The 13,298-nt window shown below is 35.5% G+C and overlaps 1 protein-coding gene and 1 long non-coding RNA gene across 2 annotated transcripts in view; both read right to left on the reverse strand.

Moving 5' to 3' along the window:
• Nucleotides 1–13,298, reverse strand: part of BCAS3 (BCAS3 microtubule associated cell migration factor) — a 568,797-nt gene that overhangs the window by 174,719 nt on the left and 380,780 nt on the right.
• On the reverse strand, nucleotides 3,669–5,359 carry LOC306656376. The gene is made up of 2 exons (XR_013762492.1): nucleotides 5,178–5,359; nucleotides 3,669–5,143 (listed from the first exon to the last, which is right to left on the reverse strand). It is a non-coding gene; the product is annotated as an uncharacterized lncRNA (long non-coding RNA).

The following is a 13,298-nucleotide window of genomic DNA, read 5'->3' on the forward strand; positions in this document are numbered from 1 at the left end:
TCAGGACCCTAAAACTCTGCCATGCACTGGTTATTTGGCATGTGAATGTGTGCGGGAGGCAAGTCTGAAAAAATTCAAAAGCACAGAAAACATTAGCTGCAAGATAAAGGTTAAAGAGGAATTTTTTTTAAATCTTAGAAAAAGTTAAGGGTGCTTCATGGACTGCAAGAGGGGCTGGGAAAAGATCTGGATAGGAAAAAAAAAAAAAAAAAACCCTTAATGATAAATAAATAGAATGCAGATCAGAAAGGAGAAATTCTTCTAAAATTGGGCATTTTACAGAAATAGGATGAAATCTGTTAAAAAGAAAACAAAACAAAAAAAAAAAAAAACCCCACAAATCTTAGCTACTAATCTTAGGTTAATAGCAAATGACCCCATCTACTTTTAACCTCAAAGTCTGACCTCTTGACCCATAGCCAGTGGCCCTGTTCAGAAACATGTTGCCACCAGAGTAAATAAAAAGAGAACATAACGTGCTGAAATTGTTACCGCGATACCGCTAATGACAAGTGACACACACTTTATACTGCCAATGAGCAAAATCATCAATAAATAACTATCAACATGTTTGCCAATAATTCTAGCTTCCTGCCCTGTGTTTTTAAATTCTATTAATTTATTATAGGGGGAAGAAGGAAAAATTATTCTTTTCAGTGCCAACAACTTACAGATGAAAAATTTCAAAGTATATACTACAAACCAAGGGAAAACAACAAGGGTAACTGGGTTGGTGATCTGTGATTCACATCCAGGCTCTCTTTCATCAGCTTGGTCTATACTAAGAGACAAATGATAAGAGTTTCACAGACATACCAGAAAGCTAGCAGAGAACATGTCACAGTCATAAAGTCCAGAGATAGGAAACTCTAAAGGCTGACATTTGGAGTATTCTGAGTGAGTTCTTAAGACCTCTTACTGAAGGGTATATCTTGATGTTCCTGATAACATCAAAAACGACTTAGAGTTGGTTTGTGTTGGCCAGTCGAGTCTCTAACAGTCAACATGTAGAAATCGAAAGCACTTCAATATTTTTGAAAGTTTAAGTAAATAAGACTTGCTTCATCCCCCCCATCCACCCAAATGTATACTGATAAAACATTTCTGGAAAAACAGTCAAAAGAACAAACAAAACAACTTGTGAGCATATGTATGACCAGATTTAGATAGCAGGAAAAAACATTCAGTATGGAAATGGAAGGATTACAAACAGAAAGTAGGCTCTGAGTGAAGCAGTATAAGCCTGTGTATATGCTAGTGAAAATGGAGGGAAAATAAAGGGACAGGTAACTAATTTTAATAAAATAAGCCTTAACATTTTATTTTGTAAAATGTGCATGAATCCATAAATAAGCTACAGTACAATAAATAATTCAATGCACTCAAAAGAGAAAGGACGCTATTTTTCAAAGCAACAGGTTATTAAATAGGAAAATAAAACACCTTCTATCCTATTCTTACACCTCTCCCCAAGCAATACTATTTAGCACATGATCAGATAAAAGCAAATTGCTCATTGTACATTTGTGAATTGTGCATTTTCTTCTAATTTTGTATTTTGAACTTGAAATCCAGATGAAAAAATGAAGGCTTTTTAAGCACAGTTATCGTCTGTGGCCAAACAAGCACATACAAAATAAACTAATTCACAATTCTCAGAGATAATACTAAATTACATCTAACTGTAAAAGGTGATCAATTTTTCACTCAAATTTCTGCTTTTACAAAATGTTTTCTGTGCTAACGTTGCTCAAGAGTCAAAGATGCTTTGACATGCTTTTAATTGATTCGTTTTACACTCAGAGGGAGGATAACAGTGATTTGTGAAAGGATTTTTTTTCTGTCTTGCACACATCTCTCATTTGTCCATCTTAATTCAATTAAAGGAAATAAGGACAGTTTGACCGATGAATGAACCATATTTTAACCAAGGACACTTCTATTTAAACTGGAGTGTATCAACCACTGTAATTGTCAGTTAGTTACTTCCGATCTCTAACTTTTGTTTTGAAAGGTCACAGCATGGTCATGGAAGAGAAGAACATAGTAGAATATGGATAAGAAGTATTTAAACCATTAGCCCATTAGCAATTCAAATAAAGAAAAATTTTAATTATTATTGCCTTGTATGGTGATAGCCCAACCCCTATACTAGATTTTGCTGAGCTAAAGGCCAATTGATTCAAATAAAATACAACTTTTATTATTTTTTAAGTTGAAAAATTAGGTACTAGTTTTATGCACGGCCTTGGAGTTTATGTCACTGTCTTTTATTCTAAATTTTTTTTTTAGTTGTTGATGGACCTTTATTTTATTCCTTTATTTATGTGTGGTGCTGAGAATCATATACGTGAGGCAAGTGCTCTACCATTGAGCCACAACCTTAGCCCTGTTTTTTTTTATTACTATTAGTTTTTTAGTTGTAGATGAACACAATACCTTTATTTTATTTATTTTTGTGTGGTACTGAGGATTGAACCCAGTGCCTCATGTTTGAGGCAAGGGCTCTACCGCTAAGCTCCAGCTCCAGCCCTCACTGTTGTTTTAATTACCTTTATACTGGTTTTGATTTACATTCATTTAAACCTCCCGCCTGCCCCCTCCCCCATTTTTTGTTTATTTGTTTGTTTTTGTTGTTTTTGTTTTTGACAGGGCCTTGCTTAACTGCTGAGGCTCATCTGGAGTTTGTGGTCTTCCTGTCTCAGACTCCTGAGGCACTGGGCTTAAGATATAGAATACTCACCACTCCCAAATCTCCCTTTATGCCTCTGTAAAGTTAATCCTTTTTTCCCAACTCTTGGTCTTTGGCAATCACTGATCTGCACTGCATCTCTATAGTTTTGCTTTTTAAAGAATGTCGCATGAACAAAATTGTATATTTCATATTCTTTCATTGTATGTCTTTTTTCCAAATGCCCACTTTTTAATTGAATTGTCATCTCATTATTGAGTTATCAGAGTTCTTCCCATATTTTGAATACAATTTCTTGATTAAATACAGTCACCATGAAAAGTGAATTCGTGAATATGGAAATTTTTATGGGAAAAAGTGAGTTAGGTTCCTCCAAGACTTGGGTCACAACATTTTTGTCAACTAAAATGCCATTTACATTATACAGGTTCATTGCCAATGTCTCATCAGCATTGATCACAAGCCAGTCTCAATAGAGTTGAAAGGTTGCTCTTCAAAATAACCTTTTCCTGTATAATTCTTAGCTGATATTGAAAAAAATTTCTTTTGCATTTATAGAATGCAAATTGCTTGCAAGTTTAACATTTTTCACACTACATTTTGAAACATTCAAGACAGACAGCACTAGTTGGGAAGGATTTACCATTTCCTGACCATGGGTAACATGACTAAATTTCTTGGGCTTTTAGTCTCTCCACAATGCTGTAGGCTCTACCTTTTTTTTTTTTTTTTTAAATTGGTTGTCATCTTATGAATCTAAATTTTTCTTTTTTTTCCATAGCTTCATCAAGTACTATATGTATTATCCTAGTGTTTTCTCAAGCAGCCTCCTGTACAAAATAACAAATTTCCCTTTTCTGGAGATTGTGAATTCATTAACACTGAATTCATGTGGGGAAAAAATGAAAATGGAAGAAGCCCATTAATTGAGCGCCAAGTTCTTCCCTCCCTCCTTCTTGACTCTTCTCTCTTCCTATTCTTTTTTCCACCTCCTACACACTCCTAATTATGCTTTTTACAAATTTTATGTTTCTTTCCTCTCTCAAGGCATCTTCTTAAGATAGTAGGTATATAGTCTATGACCACAGTGGGTCCCCTTTCACTCAGCAAATAACGTAACTTAAACAATTAGTATTGAAGGTCAGCAATCAGACTGTCTTTACTGAATTCATCCTGAAAATGCCCACTTAATAATCATCTGGCAACTCAGAAAAAAAAAACACCAATTTGCAGATTTTTGTTTCAAAAGACAAAAAGAAATTACTTGAGACCAGCAAAAGGAAATGATTGGAATATTCAAGCTCTTTGGCTGCTTAAGTATGCAGAAGATTATTTTTGGGTGTATTGATTCATACATAGTTGAGCAACAACTCAAAGATCATATTACCCATAGCAATGAGCAGCTTCTTAGTTCTCTGAGTACCTATCAGAATTATCTCATGGCAACTCAGTACTTTGCTCTGTCTGTTTAGAATCCTATAGGTGACCGCCACCAGTGGAACTGAAGAGTTTCAGGCCTTACCATAAAAGCACAGGATCAGGCAAGGATCTAATAGTGTCTTGTCCCTTGACAGTCATGTGAATTAATGACATAAAAATTTTAATCAAATTACCCTTATATGCCTAGGACTATTCCACCTGCTAGGAAGGCAGTGGCAGGTAAGATCCTGTCCTCACAGAGCTTATATTGCATCCTCAGGCTCTCCATGGTTATCTTATTCCCCATCCCTCCCAGTGCTGGATGGCTAGGATAACTTGATTCTGAGCATAAAGCACAAAACTCAGTGTGGACAACACCACATGCCATCTGTGAGGTCTGCCTGCAGCTTTCTGTTCCATGGCACCAGTACACAGCATGGGACGATGCTCTCTAATAGAGGCAACAAGCTCTGGCCATCCCAAGCTATCAAGTCCATCACTTGCTATCAGGTCCTAAGTTGTTCCCTCATATTTGAAGGACAGACCTGTTCTTCAGTGGACCTGACTAATACCCTGGGGGTAAGGGAGAACTCTCCCTGTTTCTCTCATATCCTCTGACTGCACAGAGTCAAAATCTAAGCCACATTATTTCTACCTCCTGGCTCCCGGTTTAACATATATTGGCTAAGTATTTGTTTGTTTATTACAGCTTGTTGGCTGAATAGTTTAATCCCTTATCCGTAGCCATAATCATTTTCTGTCTTTGTTTATCTTCCAAGAATTTTAAAATGAAATAATACATCATCTTCTCAGACTCCTCATTAGAAAGAGGAAAGAGAATATTGGAAAGCTCTCGGGATTAATATAAAAATGTACAAGGGCTTCTCTGAGCTTTTAATCGGTGCTTCACAACAAGTCCCCTACACTAATGATTTAATGATGTTTGGCAAAACAGGGAACACTCAATCTGGTCTCAGACTCCAGAATATCTCAATACTGAGAATTAATTACATGGCAAATCTGTGAATGTGTCTAAACACACACACACACACACACACATACACACACACACACACACACACACACACACACACACACCCAGCCTGTATTTTTATGAAATATCACAGAGAATACAAAGCACTCTCCATGATATATAACTGATATCCCACTTAATGTGTAAAACCATGTCCTTCTACATAATGATGCCACTAGGGTGGGGACAAGGTGGGCTGCAAGAAAAAAAAAAAAAAAAAACCAGTGACATCTCACCTGCAGTTTTCTAGTAAGGACAGACATCCCCTCCTGCCTGTGGAGCTCCTAAGGTTATTCTTGTGTTAATGACAACACACAGCACACAAATCCACTCTTTCTGCTTTTCCTTCTTGTAGAATCATTTCCCTAAAGCCAATGATGGGCACAATGCCACTAATACTGCCATAAAACCCCTGCAGTGCTTGAAGGGAGAGACAAGAGAGAGGGTTAGGAGGTAATCAAGCTTACAGATTAAGCCTCACTAAAGCTACAAGATGAGCACAGCTCTTGGTGTTTATTAACTCTTCTAGCACTGAATGCTCCTCCCCCAGACTCAAGGCACAGAACAGAGGGCTTTTCATCAATGGACCTCAAAGGTTGCCCTGCTGTATCTTTAAGCTCCCAAGAACAGCATCTCCACTAGGACTTTTTGGTGTCTGCCATAGTCGGCCAACCGTTCCTACTTTTCCACATAACATTAAAATTACCCACACCTGCAGACAAGGAAATTTTTCAAGCCATGCACTGACATCTGTGAGGGTGGAGTATAGTGGGCACTATATTTCAGATTTTAAAAATAAAGAAATAAAAGCCTTTTTCTGAGACAGTAAGAGGAATAGGAGTGACACAATAAAAATTTAAGGGCAAAGAAAAACCAGTTTGATTAAAATTCAATACATGTCTCTAGCAGGACCTTTTCTACTAATCTACCTAGGTAGAGGTTTTGGAAGGATTGATTTTTTTTTTTTTTTTTTTTAAATAAAACATGCTAATGTTTGGCTGACTGGCCCAATTTACCTAGAAATGGCGCCCACTCATGTGGTGCGTTAAACCAAATCCAATAACTCCTTACTGCCTCTTGAAATCCCCAAGCCCAGAAAAAGTCACATCATTTTTAAAAATGTAACAATTATAGGACTTCTGTAGTAAGCTCACACTTATTACTGTTCAAACTTCCAGTATCTTCGTGTAGGGGATGCAAGCTCCATTCACTATTTCCACTTTTTAACAACTTAAAGAGCTATACCCAGGTTGTTAAATTTGGGGATACTAATTTCTAAAGGAGATTTTAAGTTTCAAAAAAATCCTACTTCTATTTGATAAATTATATTTCTTTATTGCACAACTAGCTTAAAAATTATGTAAATTATCTGGATGAACAAAAACAATTTTATATTGTAATAAATTCATATTGTAACATTGTTAAATGAATTAGATAATGAATTAGATAACAATGACTACAGCTTCCCAGTCATAGCTTGAGACAGATAAATCTGTACTTTATTGATAGCAGGAGCAGATAGTCCTAATCACTAAACGCCAGCACAGTCTGGTTTCTGTAGGATAATGACCCATCTCTACATTCATAACAACAATCTCATTCATCATAATTCACATAAAAAAAAAAAAGAAGAAGAACTCTAGTCAAGCTAATGGGGGAAATGTGTGAAAAGTGATTGGATGGGTAAAACTCTGTATGCAGCTGGAGGGTCCTAATTGATTATATTGTGCTGCGACTAAGCCTTCTGCCTTGTACATCAGATCTTTATCTAACTGCATTTCAATTGATTTTCACTGATAGTCTTCTTTTTTATGTCTCAGGCTTAAAGTACTAAACCAATAAAAGGATAAAAGACTTTGCAATACAGATTCAAAAATAAAATGTCCAAGTCAAACCTCCCTAGAATGAAAAAGCAGCACCAAAGCAGAACCTATGAATTTGGGAAAGTAAATTTAAAAAAATAATAATAAAATTAAGACTTAAGTCTGCATTTGAAGAGTCCAAAGCAAAACATCAAACCAAGCATTCAAAGATATGTATCTGATATTCACTTTATGATAGAATATAGACAAGAGATCACCCTTTAAGTAGCTGTAACACATGCTTTTGTGTAGCGTATCCATTACAAAAATATTTTCTCCAATGTGCAGCTTCCATTAATATTTTCTCCCAGTGAATCCTTGTGTGCTGTTGGTTTAGTTCAGAATCAAAATTCTATGGATTTATTTCTCTCATTAAATAGCGATGGGTTTGGAAACAAGTCAAGTACAATGGCTAGACACTGTCTGACTTCCAGGTAAAAGAAATACTAGATTAATTGGTACAATTAGCCCAAGATCGCAAAATAGCATTGCTGAACAGAATTTAGAATGAAGATATAAGTCACCTTGAGCAGGGTGCAATGGCACACACCTGTAATCCCAGTGGCTCAGGAGGCTGAGGCAGGAGGATCGAGAGTTCAAAGCCAGCCTCAGCAAAAGCGGGAACCTAAGCAACTTAATGAGACCCTGTCTCTAAATAAAATTCAAAATAGGGCTGGGGATGTGGCTCAGTGGTCAAGTGCCCCTGATTTCAGTCCCCAGTATCTCCCCACCCCAATCACCAATCTTGAAAAATCTAACAGTATGACCTACACATAATAAAGTATATATTTTAAGTGTACAGTTTACAAGTCTTGATGTATGTATACAACCATTACCAAAATCAAGATAAAAACACAGCCAAGACAGGTAAAGGGCTCCTATGTCCCTTTGTAATCCATCTCATTTCTTTCTCTACCTCCATATCCAGGAAACTATACATTCCTTTCTATTACCCAGATTAGTTAGCATCCTCCAGAAGGGTATATAAAATCAACCACTCAGCATGATTCATTTGGTCTGGCCCCTTAATTGAGATGCACCCATATTATTTATCAAAAACACATTACTTTTTATTGTCGAGTAGTATTCCATTTTATGGATAAATATCAATTTTATATGTGCTGATGGACATTTGGTTGTTTACAGTTCTTGGCTACTATTAATACAGCTTTTGTTTCTTTTGGTTAAATACTTGGGAGTGTAATAGTGCCATGGGTCACATGACAGGTTCACTATTAAAATTTTTAGAAACTGCCAGGGCTGGGGGCAAAATTCGGAGAAGAAGCACATGATTAACATGCACGAGGTCCTTGGTTCAATGCAAAGAAGGAACTGTCAAACTGTTTTCCAAAATGCTTGTACAACTTAATATTTCCAACAATAATATATGAGGGTTCTAGTTGCTTTATGTCCTTTATATGAACAAGAATTGATCTAGTCAATATTTTTTATTTTTATGAACTTGATAAGTCTGTAGTAGCATATTATTGTTTTAATTTGCAATTCCTGAAGGATTAATGGTATTGTACATTTTTTGTGTGTGCTTATGTACTGTCTACATTTTTAGTGAAATTTGTTCAATCATTTGCCCATATTTTACAATAAAAAAGTGAAAGTGTCATTAAGTTTATTACACAACTTTCAAACTGTCAGAAAAAATCATCAGTCACTGGCAATAGGGGAAAGAGACTTTTTTGGATTTTTAAGGGTTGGGTTTTTTGTTTTTAACTTCTGCTAAGAGGAAATAAAACTAAAAATTGTGTCATTGAGTAAAAACAAAACAAAAATAGGGATTAAAAACTCTCTGGGTAAATAGTTTTTCTGATATTATATTTTCTTCCTTCAACTGATGACCTTACTTGTTTTTTTTTCACCTTTTAAAAACCTTCCCAATTTTTACTGTTGTTATGCAGGTTAAGAGGCTTCTTTTCTAGAGTTTTGAGTTTTTATACATTCATATATCTGTACATAAGTCCTTTATCAGATATGTGATTGAAAATATTTCCCCCCAGTGAACAATTTAATATTTTATCAAATATAAAATATTATTTTCTCCCAATGAACTCTGGTATAGTGTTGGTAGGAATGTAACTTAGTAAAATCATTATGAAAAACAGTATTGAAGTACCTCCAAAAAATAAAAATAGAACTTCCATATAATCCAGCTGTTTTGAAATGATTCCAAATACTTATGTGATTTGCTACCTGAGTGACATACAATTTTGCTATATAAGAAGATGGAATATAATGCTTCTCCAAAAGAGAATGTTAAATCACGCCTTACCAGACCTCATAGGTGAATTATTGGCCTTACCCACTGGCTTTCAAAACACATATAAATCCAAGATTTTGACATGACACAATGTGAGCTTAGGCTGCAGCAGGGTTGTTCTATAAACCTTTGAGCTATTCTCCAAACCATCAAGGGACCTTGCATGTTGAGGATCTATACTAAGTTGATCAAATGTTTTCTCCCAAGAACGTCTCCTAGAAAGGTATGCCTTGAACTTCGTGTACATTTTACAGTCACAGAGGCCTGCTTCCTTCCTAATTAAGCAAGTGGACTTCAAGCTGACAGAAGCAGAGAGAAGACTGGTGGTTAGCAGCATCTGAGGGGTAAGGAGAGATGTTGATCAAAGGGTACAAAGTTTCAGTTGGACAGGGGGAATAAATTTTTTGAGATCTATTGCACAGTGTGGTGATTATAGTTAAAAAAAAGTACTATATATTTCAATTTATTGCTAATAAACTTCAAATGTTCTCATCATATACACAAAAAACAATGTTCACCAAAAATACAATTTCTATTTCCTAATTTTAAAAAAAGGCAAAAAAAAAAAAATTCTGAGTAACATTCCATCAGAGTGATGAATCATTAGAAGAATTGATGTTATTGATTTTGATGAAGTCCGTGATTTTTCTTTTTCTTTTCAGTGTTGGGGATTGAACCCAGAGCTTTGTGTGTGCTAAGCAAATACTCTACTGTTGATACATGTCTTCAGCTCCAATTTATCTTTTTTTTAAATGGATCATATTATTGGTATTGAAATTTTAAAAAGATTTCATTGATTTTTCTCTATTTTCTGTTTTATTTAAATAACTTCTAATTTGATCATTATTCCTTCTTTTACAACGAGGTGCTAGAATTTGAACTCAGGATCTCATGCATCCTAATCATGCTTTCTACCATTGAGCAACATCCCCAGCCTTATTCTGTTTTGTTAAGATTTGAGATCACTGAATTGAGATGTTTCTTTTCTACTAGAGCTATATTTAGTGCTATAAATTTTCCTCTAAGTACTGCTTTAGTGTATCCCATAAATTTTGACAGACTTTGTCTTAACTTGAATTCAGATTGTGAAATTTCCAGTTTCCTCTTTTCTTTTTTTTTTTTTTTTTTTTTTTAAGGTTCTAGAGAATTTAACCCAGAGGCACTTTACCACTCAGCTACATCACTAGCCTCAAACATGATCCTGCTGCCTCAGCCTTCCCAGACACTGGGATTATAGGTGTGCCACCATCCCTGGCCCTCTTTTACTTCTTTAACAATCCATGAGTTACTTAGAAGTATTAGGTACAAAACATTTGGTGATCTTTTCAAATATCCAATGGTTACTAATTTCTATTTTAGTTTCATTGTGATCAGAGAACAACTTCATTATTTAAATTCTTTAACTTTTACAGATGGATTATTATAGAAAATAGCTTGCATAGGGCTGGGGTTGTAGCTCAGTGGTAGAGTACTTTACCTAGCATGTGTGATGCACTGGGTTTGATTCTCAGCACCACATAAAAATAAATAAAATAAAGGTTCATCTACAACTAAAAAGCAATTTAAAAGAAAAGCACATGCATGCTTTTGAAAAGAAGGTAGTCCAGCTGTTGGTAGTGAAGATTGTTATTAAAGTTAATTAGATTAGACTGATTATTTGAGTTATTCAAATATTCTTTCTCTTGTTGATTCTTCCTCTATTCTTCCACCAATTATTGAGAAAGGTGAAATCTTCAAGAATAATTGCACATTTATCTAACTTTATGTACAATTCTATCAGTTTCTTATTTTTGAAGCACTGTAATTAGAGACATAAAACATTCAGAATCACAATGTGTTCACAAACTGACCCCTTTATCGTTATGAGATGTTCCATTATTATGTGATAATATCCATGGTCCCTAGTCTACTCTGTCTTTAAACATAGCCATTCCTGCACTTACTTTATTTTTATTGGTTCTTTTTAGTTGTACATGACAGTTTTGACTGAATCCATTTCTGCATTTTTAAAATGAATGTTAGCATGGTATATCATTATTCCTGTCCTTTTACTTTTTTTATCCTATTTTTATCTTTTTATTTCAGTGGGTTTCTTGTAGGAAGCCTATAGTTGGATCTTACTATTTTTATCCAATCTGACACTTTCTGTCTTTTATTTGGGCTTTTAGATCACTTAAGTCTTCCTTTAGAGAGTATCATAATCATTTGTAATGTAACAATCTTACAACATTTTTCTCTTCATCACTGGTTAAAAGCAATTTAATGATGTATTTTGGGTCTTTCTTTTAAATAGTGTTAGGCAGAACTACAGCAGTGTAGTGTAGGAGAAATTTTGCCCCACTGTCTACCTATTTGTGTATAAATTATGAGATTTTTCCATTCTGGCAGAAATTACATGCACCCTGTGTGAGTTCCAGTAAATATTTCCTCCAGTCGTTCTAACTTTTTAAGTGGTGCTTTCCTGGACCTTGGGTAATTTCCCGTGTTCTGCTCTAAAGGCTTGTAGGATCCCTTTGTACAGATAAATGTTCGTATTCATTCATTCTCTCTCTCTCTTTCTCCCCCCACCCCGCTCTGTCCCCTTCTCTCTCTCACTGTGCAGTTCTTTCCTCTTTCACACTCTGACCTATGAACTCTTGTCCCCTGGGGGCCCCAGCTTCATTTTTGTCCATTCAGGGAGACTTCTTTACTCAGATTTCTATGAGTGGGGACAATTGTAGGGTTCACTTCACTTTTCCCCCAACTTCCAGGGATCACTCTCTTTAATTGCTTGATACCCAATACCTTGAAAATCATTATGTCATATAATTGTCTAGTTTATCTGTTTCAGGAGGAAGGAGAAGTCTGGGTTTACTGAAGACTTGGTAAAATCCTACTCATGGAGCATTCAATCAATGCTTAGAAAATGAATGTTAATTATTTCACTTTTAGAATAATCAACTAATGGAAATTAGAAGGAGCAAAATTAAAAATGGTCCAATACTCATATTCTTGGCTTAAAAAAACTCAAATATCTTATCACCAGTACCAGCAACTCAAATGATCTTTAACATGTTTAACAAATTTAAAAGTACATTGATTTTTCAGTTTTTGTGTTTGTTTATGAAGGCTGGCATGGAGAGTGTCTAAAGTACACCGAGGAATTCATAAGCAAAGGAGTCCAAACACAGAGTACGTGTAGGCTATCTGCCTTCAAAATCCTAAACCAAATTATTTTTCTCTCTGTGTAAAGGAATGAACACATAGATGTTATCTTCATCCCAGATTTTTAAAACCGTTAAGCTTAAAATGATCTGTCATATTGTCTCAAGAGAAATACTTTATTTTTAAAATCGCTTTTACTTATTTCTTTTTGTGGTCCTGGGAATTGAACCCAGGGCCTTGTGCACACTATGCAAGTGCTCTACCACTGAGCTACATCCCCAGCCCAAGTGAAATCCTTTAAAAATCATTTAAAAGTGGGCTTAATAGTAATTTATGGCCAAAATCATTCACAGTGCTGTTTTGAGCACAGGAACAAAATAGGTATTAAAATTGTTGAGGAAACATATTTCTTGATGGTGTGGTCTTAATAATTACTATGAAACAGTCCAGTTTCAAATGATGTGAGCTGAAAGCACAATGGCGATATAGCTCTTCACTAAAGGTTAGTTTAGGAATAGACTCCTGTCTTATGAAAGCATGGAGGAGTGTTATTTATCGACACTTAAACCTCGAGAGGTGAGATTTTTCCAGGTGGGCATTATAAAACTAGGCAAAATGGTCAGAAATCAGTTTATGCTACTCTCGTAATTTTAGCATCCTACATTACTCTCCGGCATGACTGAAGGGAACACGAGTCAGTCCTCAACCATACTATACTGTAATTGTAATATAAGGTTTGAGCAGTTACATTTACAATGACTATAAGCCCTCAGAAGTTAATGAACTGAGACTGACCTTGATCACTGGCTCAGGTCCTGCAGCACAGGGCGGTACCTGCTCCCTCTCCCACATTTGCCAACCTTTGCTACAAAAGTA

The sequence above is a fragment of the Sciurus vulgaris genome, assembly GCF_902686455.1.
Source record: "Sciurus vulgaris genome assembly, chromosome: 3".
Classification (NCBI taxonomy): Eukaryota; Metazoa; Chordata; class Mammalia; order Rodentia; family Sciuridae; genus Sciurus; species Sciurus vulgaris.